The sequence below is a fragment of the Drosophila biarmipes genome, chromosome 3L (assembly GCF_025231255.1).
Source record: "Drosophila biarmipes strain raj3 chromosome 3L, RU_DBia_V1.1, whole genome shotgun sequence".
Lineage (NCBI taxonomy): Eukaryota > Metazoa > Arthropoda > Insecta > Diptera > Drosophilidae > Drosophila > Drosophila biarmipes.
This window is the reverse complement of record NC_066613.1, coordinates 12,398,676-12,411,089: the sequence shown is the minus strand read 5'-3', so window position 1 is coordinate 12,411,089 and position 12,414 is coordinate 12,398,676. Positions and strand designations below refer to the sequence as shown.

At 39.2% G+C, this 12,414-nt stretch overlaps 1 protein-coding gene across 1 annotated transcript in view; it reads right to left on the bottom strand.

The window, feature by feature from the left end:
• LOC108028661 (uncharacterized) overlaps nt 1–12,414 on the bottom strand; it is a 64,658-nt gene that overhangs the window by 32,251 nt on the left and 19,993 nt on the right. The window contains exon 2 of the mRNA XM_017100589.2: nt 7,705–7,726. The gene's annotated coding sequence lies outside the window, so the exon portion shown is untranslated. The remainder of the gene's footprint in view (nt 1–7,704; nt 7,727–12,414) is intronic.

Sequence of the window (12,414 nt, the reverse complement as noted above, 5' to 3'; positions counted from 1 at the left end):
GCTGTACATGGAGAAGGTGGGTCTTGCCTTATACGGTTTTGACTTCCTTTCACTATGATTTACCTTAAACAACTTAACTAAATACTGAAAAAGAGTGGTTTAAACAAAATTCAATGTCGATTTTTGCATATTAAAAGTATCTTTCCTACCCATTAACCGCGTTTTTTACATTTGCCACACTTTCATCCATTCCAAGCTCACCTTCACCCCAAACGAACCTCATTCTCATCCATCACAAAAGGCACACTTTCCACGCCACTACCGACCGACAAAAGGAAAACGAAATGAAAATACTCAAAAGGTGACAATTACTTTCAATTTTCCGCCAACTTTCAAGCGTACCCAAAGCGCCGGCATGTAGGAAAAAAGTTTGAAAAAAATGTATTAAAAAATGTTCATCTCACATCTCACTCTCCTTGGGCGAGTGCCGGCCTCATCTGCATCGGCTACAGTTTCACCGGGCACCGAGAGCGAAAAGAAAAATGGAAAACTGTGAAGAATAGCGAAAATATTTTGCCACAGTCACAATTTCCTGAACTCTTGCCCTTTATGTCGAGCATTTTGTGCCGCTGGCAGCACACTCCAAACTCCACACTCCACACGACTGCATGAGGAGAGGACCTGCCTGCAATTCGAAATGCTGCAGCAACTGCAGCATGCTGCAACTGCAACGGCAACATCATCGGCCACGGCAGCAACATCGGCAGCCGAAAGTGCAACTTGATCGGGCGAGTGCAGTGAGCCGGTCGATGATCGTCCCGCTTCGATTTGTATCGCTTTGCATTGCCTCAATCTCTCAATCCCTGACCCCTCCTCTACACTGGGAAAAATATGATATACGACAAAAAAATAATGTTTAATATTTGTTTGTTTTGTACGGAAAGGTTATATCCCGATTTGTGAATTCAATTATTTTAATCGAAATAAATATAAATATAAATAAATATAAGTAGGTAAAATATTTTAAAATTATTATATTAGACATACCTTTTTGGGAAAAATCATTTAAAAACGTATTATACGGAGTGATGTTTATCAAAAATATATCATATTTCTGTGACCAAATAAGTATTTTTATTTGAAATAATGAACCTTATCCTTGCATTTATTGGATGCTATATTTGCAGGACTCAATGTAAAAGACCTGATATAATTTTTGTATAGTAAAGCATTTGAGCAACTTATTTTGGCAAACTTTTAGTTATAACTATCTTTATCCCAGTCTACTTCTTTCTTCTCGCTTTCATTGTGCACTGATTCAATTCAGTTGGTCCGTGCCGCGTGCCCCATAGATTTTCTTGAGATTTGAGGTCCCGGCGGCCTCGATCTGCACTGGCCGGGGAATCGAATATTTCATAATGCTGTAATGGGGACGGTGAATTTAAGACCTGAACCTGAGACTTTGGCGACGCGACCTACAGCAGACCAACTTTCCGGGCCCACTGGCCATTAAAAGCGAAAGTCGTAAAAACGGTCGCTTTATGCCCTCCGCTCATATGCAAAATCAACACAATTTCCAAACGCCAAGCCGGGCTGCTCAATTTTATTTACTCACTGCCATTTGAAACAATGGCCGGGCATTTGAAACGCTCACTCGGACCCATAAAACACAAAACCGAATGCTCGTTGGAGACCGGCTAAAAATTTTTTATAGCATCTTCCAATCACGCGAAAGGAATTACGTTGGAAATACGCTGAAATGTTTATGACGGACGGATGAATGTGCCGGATCCGAATCGCATACACAGTTTCGCTTTTGCCCAGGCCAAGTCAAGTTTCTACGTATTTATACTTATAATCTTTTAGAAAAAGTTACCAAATTGCCAGCGAAACAAAGAAGATAACTTGGCTTTTTATTGGCCAGGCTTTTATGCCCCCATTTAGTGATGGTCTTTATGAGCCCTGTTGATTGCCAATGAAATCATGCCCAGTTTGGCATCTTGTCTCATGAATCGAATGGCAGATGATTTAGGAATGGGTTTTATGATGTATGTATCACTTAATGAGAGGGGCTTAACATCAAAATTAGTCAGAAACTTGAAGGTATTCTGATCTGATCTTTCTGGTTCTTTGTATTGAAATAAAATAAAAAACCATTAATAAATATTTTACCCGCTTTTAATTTAAAAAAAAAAATAGATGGAATGTAAACTTTACAAGAAAATAATAAAAGCACCTTATCTTTTGTGTTTGTTTTTAGGTTCACAAACAAAAGGAATTTAATCTGTAAATGTAAATATATTTATGGGCCTTTTTGCGCCGTCTTCAAAGCCATAAACACACCCTAAGAAGCATCTTCATTGAATAAATATGCAAATCCTTCATAAGCTGATTGAATACGGAATTTATAGTTATCTCGTGGGGTTTTTCTGGGCATTCCATTCCAGTGGAGCTTCCTGTTCGAACCGGAGGGAAAACTTTTACTGCCGCTGACAATGTTGCAAAGTTGTTAAGTTCCACGTTAGGAACAAGCGCATTACATACATTCCAATTGTCCCCGACAAAATCGTGCCCGGCCATCTGATCGCGAATGCGAAACAGTATCTATGCTAATCTCGCTACAAGATCATTGACAATAAAATGGGTTTCCCTCCCTCGAAAAAATTGGGAACAAGAACCTGTAGCCGAAACTACAAGCCGCAACAAATAATGAGCCGTAATGAGCAATGATCGCCACACAATTAGCCAAATTTCGCTGCTTTTGTTGTGGTCGTTGTTGTGGTAGTTGCTGTTGTTAGCCATTGCATTCTGGCAAGTTTATTTTTTGGGGACAAATTAAAACTAAATGAAAAACAAACAGAGGACGGCTGAAAAAAATACACGAAATTAAACAAACATTGAGGATTTATATGGCCCGGCACTTGGCGAGGTTTCTTCGTACTTGGAAATTCGGCAAATTACAAGAAAATCGTGCAAATCTTGTTTGCTCTCCGAGAGAGCGAAAAAAGGTACACAGAAAGAAATATTTAACTTCATTATTAAATTTGAAATAGTTAAAAAAATTCGTATAAATTTATTACCGAAAAAAGAGTATAAAAAAGATTTTGTGGTAGAATTTTATATGGCTTTTCTAACTAAGACTTTAATGTATCTTTTAATTTGTTATTGTGTGGAAAAAATGAAAATCAGGCATGAAAAGCCACAGCTCCGTTGGTATCGGCGGACTTTCCAACAAATTTAAACGTTACATGCGAGTAGATTTCAACGCGATCCGATCATCGATCGCTCGTGCACCCACACAGATACTCACGACCACACTGAGAGGCCGCGGGCATGATGCAATGCAACTCCTTTTGCCCTCAGGTGCCGCTTTTCACTTTCCGCCCGTTTGTTTGTTCGTTCCCCCGATCGGCAGGCAATTGGCCAAACAAAGTCAGTCAAGTCAGTCATTTTAGTGACTCGACTGCGGCCTTTGTTGATTTCAACGATTGGCGTACCGAATAACTGCAACTGTCATTTTCTATTCGCGAATTTTCCGCTGGCGACCTGCTGGGCTTGCCTTCTCAAAAAAACAGAAGAAAAACCATACGAAATAGCAAAAAAAAAACATTTTTCGCTGCCAGTCGAGAGGCGAAATGTCAATTTGGCGTTGTTTACTTTTTGTCCAAAAAAACCTTTAATTTCGGTTTTAGACTTTTGAGTTGCATTCGTTGCGCCGCAATTTAGCTGGAAACACCCCCTTAACCCATGACAATCCAGCCCCACACCTCAGTCCGCTTAAGGCGCGCCATTGAGTGTTAATTAAGCATTTATTCAGCATCGGGTGTCAAAGTTGGCTCTAAAGAGCCGAAAATTAATGCCAGTTTGTGTCGATTTTCCTTTGTTATCAATTGAAAATTTATTTTCATTTCGATTTCATTCTCGGCCCGTTTTCGATTTCGGCCATAAAGTTAAAGTCCAAGGCGCAACTTCATCGATCATTGTCAGTGGCATTGTCAAAAAGCATACACAAATAAATGCCAGAGGCCCAAAAAGGTTGATACGGCTTCCTTGATGACTTGAGAGACAGCTCTCGACTTAGATGAATCATTTCCCGCCTCAGCCCCTTAGTCGAGCAGCCTGCCCGAAATCACAAGCATTTTTAATTGGTCAATAAAAAGCGGCACGTTGGCCATAATAACAGAGGAAATGCCAGAATTACCGCATTTAATTTGCATATTTTGCTTTGGAAATTTGACAGTTAAAAGTGGCTTATTGGTGTGTAAAATTTCAAATTAAAGTCAAATCAGCGCGAGCCTGAATGGAAATGTTATTCAAATTGCTTAATAAGTTTTTTTGAAAACTATTCATGGGGCTGGTTTGCATTTTCTTAAGGGAAGCCATACCCTTTAAACTTTAAGGGCGGGAAAGCAAATAGGGGGAATATAAGGTTTGTTTGAAAGACTTCTGGAAATATAAAGCAGGCCAAAAAATAAATTCGGATCAAATCAATTGTTTGATATATTTGGAAAAAGATTTGTAACATCTAGAAGATACATTTTAATTTTAATTATGTAACAGGAAAACTGAAAATGATTCATATAAATTATTAAACATCTTTGCACCTATCATTCCTAGCTTATTACATATCCTATAAATATTTTTATAAAGAAAGGTGAAGGGGCAACTTCAACTTTCTCCCTAATAAGCAAGTGTTAATTGAACTTTGGCCACCCGGTCGCCTCTCAACAGTTGGCTTAAAGTGCGCTAACCTTAATCGGTGTAGGAAGTGCAACGGTAAACATTATCAAGTAGCGCCTAGATGGGTGGCTCCCAGGGGGCGGTGGTTCTGGGCGTGGGGCTGCGTGAGCCAGGAGACCGCGACGTCGACAGGCTGATAGGCATCGCCCAGTACAATGGGGCACACTCTTCTAGCCGGCTGCCCCTGCCTCTGCTTCCTGCTCCTGAATGTTGCTGTTGCAAGTGTTGCTGCTGCTGCTGCTGCAGTCAATGTGCCAGTTAGGCAGTCAACTATGCGTGTCTCTGTGTGCAACCTGCAACACTTTCAAACAACTTTATCAAGCCAGAATCTCGACTGACTGAATGACTGACTGACGTGGTCTTGATTGAAATGCGACGAGCGCGTCGACAAGCCGACTGAGTGGGTGGCTGGCAGTCGGGAAAAAGAAAATAGAAAATGGAAAACGTTAACTGGGGGCTGGGTGCCTGCAAAACCCGCTCCCAGGTCGGTGCGTATGTATTAATTAGTGTCAAGTGTTGTCGCTTTGAGTTACGCGCCCAGGGGAACTGCCAACGTCAGCGATAACACAAAGCGATAGTAACAGCCACTTGTTTGCCCAGCAGCTCCTCGGGATCCCCCGATCCCCCAGTCCCAGTCCCAGCCCCAATCCCATTTCCCCGGCCATATAATCGATGATGACACGTTTCGGCTTTTGCCCATGCGCAATAGCCTCCTGGAACTGCAACTGCAGCCGGCTGCAAATTGCAGGCCAGAGTGTTTGTGCGAGTGTGCGAATTTATAAACACTCTCCTCTGGATACTGTAATATTTTTTGCGCATCCAATTACATTTATGTGCTCGTAAACTAAAAATTCTGCACAGCTTGCAAACCGGGTTGCCTCACAATAATTATAAGCCCAAGAGGTTGGCTACCCTAGATACTATAGGTAGTCGCCGCCTCATATGTGGTGCTGGGCCTGTGGGAGCGGCCGTTTAGTGGAGTGGGTCTGTCATGGCTCGTATTTTATACACTTCCTGATTTATGGGTGGAAAAATATAGTAAAATTCTTAAATGAACCCGCTTCCTGAGCTGCTAGGGAAAATTAATCTGAAATTAATTTCCTTCCAGAACTCTGGGGAGAGGGCTGTAAAAGTCGAAGCTTGCAGCAAACCCTTAAAAACCTTTCCAGTTATTGAATGCATTGCTTCCATTCAGATTTATAATTACTGCTCAGTAAAAAAAAGTTATTCCTTTTTAACTAAGGAGGGTCATTATCCATGCCTCTCGAAGTTTATTCAAGCGATCATAGATCATAACAAGTTTCCGGTTTTCATATACTGCTCTATTCTGTCTAACAGGTTTTTAAGAACCTTCAAGCTTTGCTTTTTTATGATTTTATTTATTTTCACATAAAAATAACAAGAACCAATTATTAAAATGAATTAAAATTTTGACTTTCATCAAGAGATAGACAGCTGTATTCTCCACACTGTTTCTTTTGTATGACTGACATTCTATTAGACACCTGCAGGTGAGTAAAATCATAGATCACATAACTTTTACGATCAGCCCAAGGAAGTATGCCATGGAGTATTAACACCCAGGAAAGACTAGGAAAATTATTGCTGAAGTTTTGATGATCACCCGCAGAAATCCTTTGGGAAGAATCAATTAAACAGAATGTTTTCTCTAACCCCAAGATCGAAAGTCGTAAAAATCGACAAGCATTAAAACTGAAGCCGAAATCCGTGTGGGCTTTGGCCAAAAATATTGGCCACTTTCTTTTCGAGTTTGGAGGGAAATCTCATTGGATCGACTGGCCGAAAAAAATGCAGCCCACATACGACTGCGAAGCTCTTAAACTAGAACTACGCCCCAAACAGCAAACACCAAACAGCAAACACCGAACAACAAACAACCGACAACCGACAACCAACAACCAACACCAGAAAACAACATTAACCGCAATGGATATTGCCGGCGAGGCATTGATTGGTTTTTCATTTTCGCTGCCCCCAAAATGGTGAGGAGCCAACACACGGCTGGATATATATATTACCATTGCAGGTTGTGCGGTGTGAAAATTGTTTTGGCCCCGGGGCCTTTGGGAGAGATACAGAATTATGTGGCACTTTCATATGGCCATAACGAAGCATGTGAGTGCCAAAGCCAATTGCAGTTGGTGTTTTTATTTTCTAGTCCACGAGTCGGGCGATTTCAAGGCTGCCACCGGCCAAGTGGCAATTAAAATTCTTTCGCCTTTAATGCCCGATATCCGAGGCATGAAATTAAAACATATTTTCTCAATCTCGGCTAATGAATTTCCATGCTTTTTAACCCGACCCGCACCCTTTTAAATGCTGTTTTAGGGTCCCCGGTTGTCAGTTTAATAATCAATTATGATTTGTACGTGTTGTCATTGACCTTCAATCTGGTCCAAGAGATCTCATTGCGGATACATCCACACCCAGGCCCTAATAGATCAGGCAATTACCCGACTTTAAAGCCTCTTAGCCTCCTTTATTTCCCATCTATTTATGAAATTATAATTTGATATTTCAACATAGTTGTCAATCACAGCTGTCGCCGTTGTTGTGCGCATTGTTGTTTCTCCAACAACTATTTTTTGTTGGTCGCGACTGGGCGTGGCAGGGGCACAGGTATCGGGTCTCTTTTGTTGGCGTTATTAATTTGATCGTTAGGTTTTCTTGTCTGCCGGCTGCCGTTTGACACGATGATGGGCCTCCCTCAGCTTTAAACACACTTCAACATCGTTTGGACAGCCAGCAGCCCCCGTATTCTGGGGCCTTTTGTTGTCGGGGAAATATAAAAATGCGGACGGAAAAAATACTTTGTACGGCCCACGCACTTGTCATAATAGATTCGTTTATAATTTTATTTGCTTTGTATTTTTTTTACTCTTTCATACATTTTTTATGCAGGTTGTTTTCGGCGGGGCTTGCCACACGGGCATAAATCGTAAGCCGCTTTTGTGCCCATGAACAGATTTAAATGCTAAATGCGGTGGTGAGGGCTTTACGTACCTCATAAATCCATGGACAGGTTCTGAAATAGGAAGAAATACAACTCATTAATTTAATATTTATTGCAGCAAATGGAATTGCATCTATGTGTGGAGTTAAGTAATGCCAGCTCATTCAGCTCGATAATGTTATTTAAGTAACCCATTCATATTTGAAGAGGTTTTATATTATTTAGCAATACAAACATTTTTATTATCCCTTATTAAGGAGTTTTTTTTAAATAAATAAAAAAATGCATTATTGTTACTAACAAATGTTCAGATTTAGCTATAAATTCCATGCCAAAGGTTTTTCAATACATCACATATTTTTTAACATTTTGCAATGCGTAAACAATTTAAAAAAAAAACTGTTCACGCACAACTGTACCCCGAAACAGAATTTGCACATGCATCAAAGTGCATGCCAAAAGTGTTGCCTACTTCAGGGCGTTCAAGCACCATCCTATCCTCATCGTCGTGTTAGGAACATTCTAATGAACATATACAAAAATCTCAAGTGCCAGACGCGACGATGACGCGACGCTTTTGCCACCTAGCCACGCCTCCAGCTGCCCTACGCCCCTATGATTTTTTTCCCCTTCTTCGTATCGCCCCAAGGGAATGTGTGTCTGAGCTTGAGTCTGTCTGTCTAGCCATTGCGAAGATTGCGTTTAAATGCAGGCATTGTTGGCGTTTCGGGTCCCCGTTCCTACTGCCTACTGCCTACTGCCAGTCTCCAAAGGCCCAAGACAATTGAGTCTGAGAGCGTAATTTGCAACTGCCTGAGACGGCGATGGAGTTGCAGGCCAGGATGCAGGGCCCCCAAATCCCGACTTTGGCCAGGATACGGTGCAGACACAAGTGCAGCGAGCGCCTAATGAGTGAAGGGATCTCGGAGGGCTGTCGCAGCTCCACCCCATCGGCATCCAAACTTTCCACCTTCTGCAGCTCCGGCCCGCGGGTCTGTGACATGTTGCCTGGCTGGCTGGATGGCTAGATGGCTGGATGGGCCGTGTGGCTGTTGTTTTTGCCCGGTTGCATTTTGCATCCAGCGAATGCACCGAAAAAGCAACACAGCCGCACGGCGCACTGTTTGCACAGTAGCCTGCCTTTTGGCTTCGAGGAGTCTGAGTGGAACCCGAGCAGCCAGAGCCCACCATCCAGAACCCAGACCTGGAGATGGAGCTGTAGCCGTAGCTGCAGTCGGAACCGCGGCAACATCCTGTGGCATACCCAACAGGCGTTAATAATCATTCTTGTTTTTCGCTTTTTTTGCAAAAAACAAAAAAGTAAAACAAAACAAGAAAAATGCAACGAGTGTTTTTTTTTCTACTTTTTGTGTTCTTTTGTTGGTTGTTGAAATGCTGTTCATGATACCCTAGGAACTATGAATTTCAGAGGGTTTTATGGAACCAGGTGATTTTCCCTTTTATAATGTTTATTTTACTGAAAAATACATTTTAATATTCAAAAAAAACTTTTTTTAATATTTCAGCGTTTAGAATTTTGACTTCATTATTTAATTTATTTGGATAATATTATAAATATAATTTGTTACTGCTCCTTAAAATATTTCCAAAATATCTTTGACTATATTTTCTTCTTAACCAAGATATATTTTTGTAAACGTATTTTAATATTAAAACTGTAATGAATTTATTGCAGTCACTTCCATTTATTTTCCTAAAGGATATTATTTAAGCTTCAACACATCTGCATTCTGAACGCATGTTTTTTTTGTTTCAAGTTTATCCTTTTGGGCCTTGGATTTCATTATTTTTTTTGCGAAACTTTTTCATTTTGTGCAGTCAGACGATGACGACGTCATAGAGAGTGCATTGACTGAAGTCTGCAAAAAAAGCAGAAACCGAAAAAAAAAGAAAAGCAACCGAAACCGAGCCAAAACGGCAAGTGTGTGGAGGAGGTGGCCGATGCAGTCTGGTGTTGGCTGCTGCATCTTTTGTTGATATGTAGCGACATGCACAGTGCAGTTTTCCTGGAAAACTTCTAGAGGTGGGGGAGGCGGGATAAAGGCGGAAAAACTCAGCCCAGCGGAGTGCAACCAAAGTTCAGTAGCTGGCAGCTTTTTGTCTTTCAGGAAGCGTTTTAGCTGCGAACTAAAACAAAAAGTTGTTTGGCATAATTAAGACTTGGCTTTTGGCTTAGGCCCAAGCCTCAGTTAAGTGTTATTAGTTGGAGCGTTTCTTTTTCGGCCATTGTATCGCTGGCTTTTTGGTTGCGCGGAAGTGGCGGGGAAGGAAGTTGCCAAGGAAGCGGAGCAGGATGAGGATCAGGATGGGGACGAGGAAGCGGCGGAGTCGTTGCACTTGTTAATTGCCGCACCAGACTCTGTTTCCCACCCGCACACGCAGTCCGCGGCGGCCAAAGTCAAACAGTTTTGTCCTCGTCCTGGGACCACCTGCTTGGCCTGCACTGGGAGAAATTATGGAGCGACATTTTTGAGGAACTCAATTTACTAAATTCAGAACTTCTTTGTTGATTTTTTAATAACTTAACTACGACAAACTCTATCTGATTTGTCAATTGATCGCGCATTCTTAGGAAAATAAAGCTTAAAGTTCCGAATCTTGCCATAAATGATTTTAAAATTGAAATAACTCTTCAATGTGATTTTTTTATTGTCAAAAAGTATAATTTATAAGCAAAAAAATGTATAAAAAATAAAAAAAATTATGGACTTGATCTATTAAGACCCTTTTTTTCTCCGTGTTGCTGTGGAATTGTTTGGGCCACGTAAATCATTAAACGCCGAATGGCCGGCAGAGAAAACATTTGGCGAAATTTCAGGCACCAGTGAAGCCTGAAACAAAGGAATACATTTAATAGGAGTATTTCCTTTTTTATACACATTTTTTCGCTTGAAAAACTTCCCCAGGAGCGGAAAGGAAGGTCGGAGGCAGGCAGGAGCCAAGGCAGGAAACTTGCAGCAGGCGACTGGTTTTTCTGTATTTCGTATTTTTATTTTTTGCAGCGCCACTTTGGCGGTTATTAGTCGGCGGCTGCACGCGAATTTGCTTTATTTTCGCTGGTGGTTTTGTTGCTGGTGATGCAGCAACCGAAATCCAATTAGCTGCTCAAAAAGTTTCGCAAATGCGCGCAGAAAATTTAATTAATGTTGACACAAGTTGAGGCCAAAACCGAACGGAATTGAATTCGGCTTTGATAGAGGAGAGGCGAAAGAAGAAAGCCGGATTGATTGAAGAAGCCTTTGTGCTCATAAATGTGTAGAAAACCTGTAAATCGGTGACCTTTCAGCACTTGAACCTTTTAAAAATATTTATTTAATGGCTGAAAAAATAATTGACCTTTTGAACTTAAAAATTGTTACCACAGGCTTTTAAAAATATATAATTAATTCTAAGGAGTTTCTTATTTCTTTATGGATCGTATCAAATAAATAATGATAATTAAGAAAAGAAAACTATTCTTATTATCTTTATAGTTAGTATTATATATATATATTATATATTATATATTATATATTATATATTATATATTATATATTATATATTATATATTATATATTATATATTATATATTATATATTATATATTATATATTATATATTATATATTATATATTATATATTATATATTATATATTATATATTATATATTATATATTATATATTATATATTATATATTATATATTATATATTATATATTATATATTATATATTATATATTATATATTATATATTATATATTATATATTATATATTATATATTATATATTATATATTATATATTATATATTATATATTATATATTATATATTATATATTATATATTATATATTATATATTATATATTATATATTATATATTATATATTATATATTATATATTATATATTATATATTATATATTATATATTATATATTATATATTATATATTATATATTATATATTATATATTATAGTCGATATTATATATCGACTATAAACCGACATAAATTGCTAGAAATTGTCTAAAACTATTTTTAAAATCTTTATAGTTATTATTTGTTCCTTTTTTCTCTTATATAACGAGTATCTACAAACTGACATAAATTTGTAGAAATTGTCTCTGCTTTATTATTTTGCTCTCTGTGCGCCATCAATTTGCTAACAATTTTGTAAAAAAAACTGGCCACCTTCTTGTCAGCCAGGTCACCTGTCATCCCGGCTAGAAATAGCCTGGCCAACAACAAACCACCATTAAACTTGGATGAGCAGAGACCAAGTCAATAACTCAAACCACCAGCCAATGTTAACCAGACCTCACCTCACACAACAACAGCGTCGGTGAAAATACAAGAAAAACGCAAAAATAGATCAAAGCCAGGTGCGGGAATTTCAATTGGGCTTTTTTCCAGGGGGCCAGGCCACCAAAATGGACGCGGCCGCAGCTTTTCAAGCGTTAAAACATAAAAATGTCATTAACACTCAACAGATTTCTGGTGCGCCAACGGCCAAAAGCAACAAACGGCCAACAACAAACGGCTTAAATGGCCAATAACAAATTGTTGCAAATGTTCGTTGCAAAGAGCTGGAAGAAAAAACTAAAAAAAAAAGTTGCCAAAGAACAGGCAACGAAAAAGTGTTTTTCCTTATAGTTTTTCAAGTGCTTTATTTTATTTTGTTTGCCGGCTGTTTAGGTGTAGACTAAAATTTATTTGACGCTTAGACCCGAGTTGCAGACAAGAAAATGACACAGAAACCGAGTT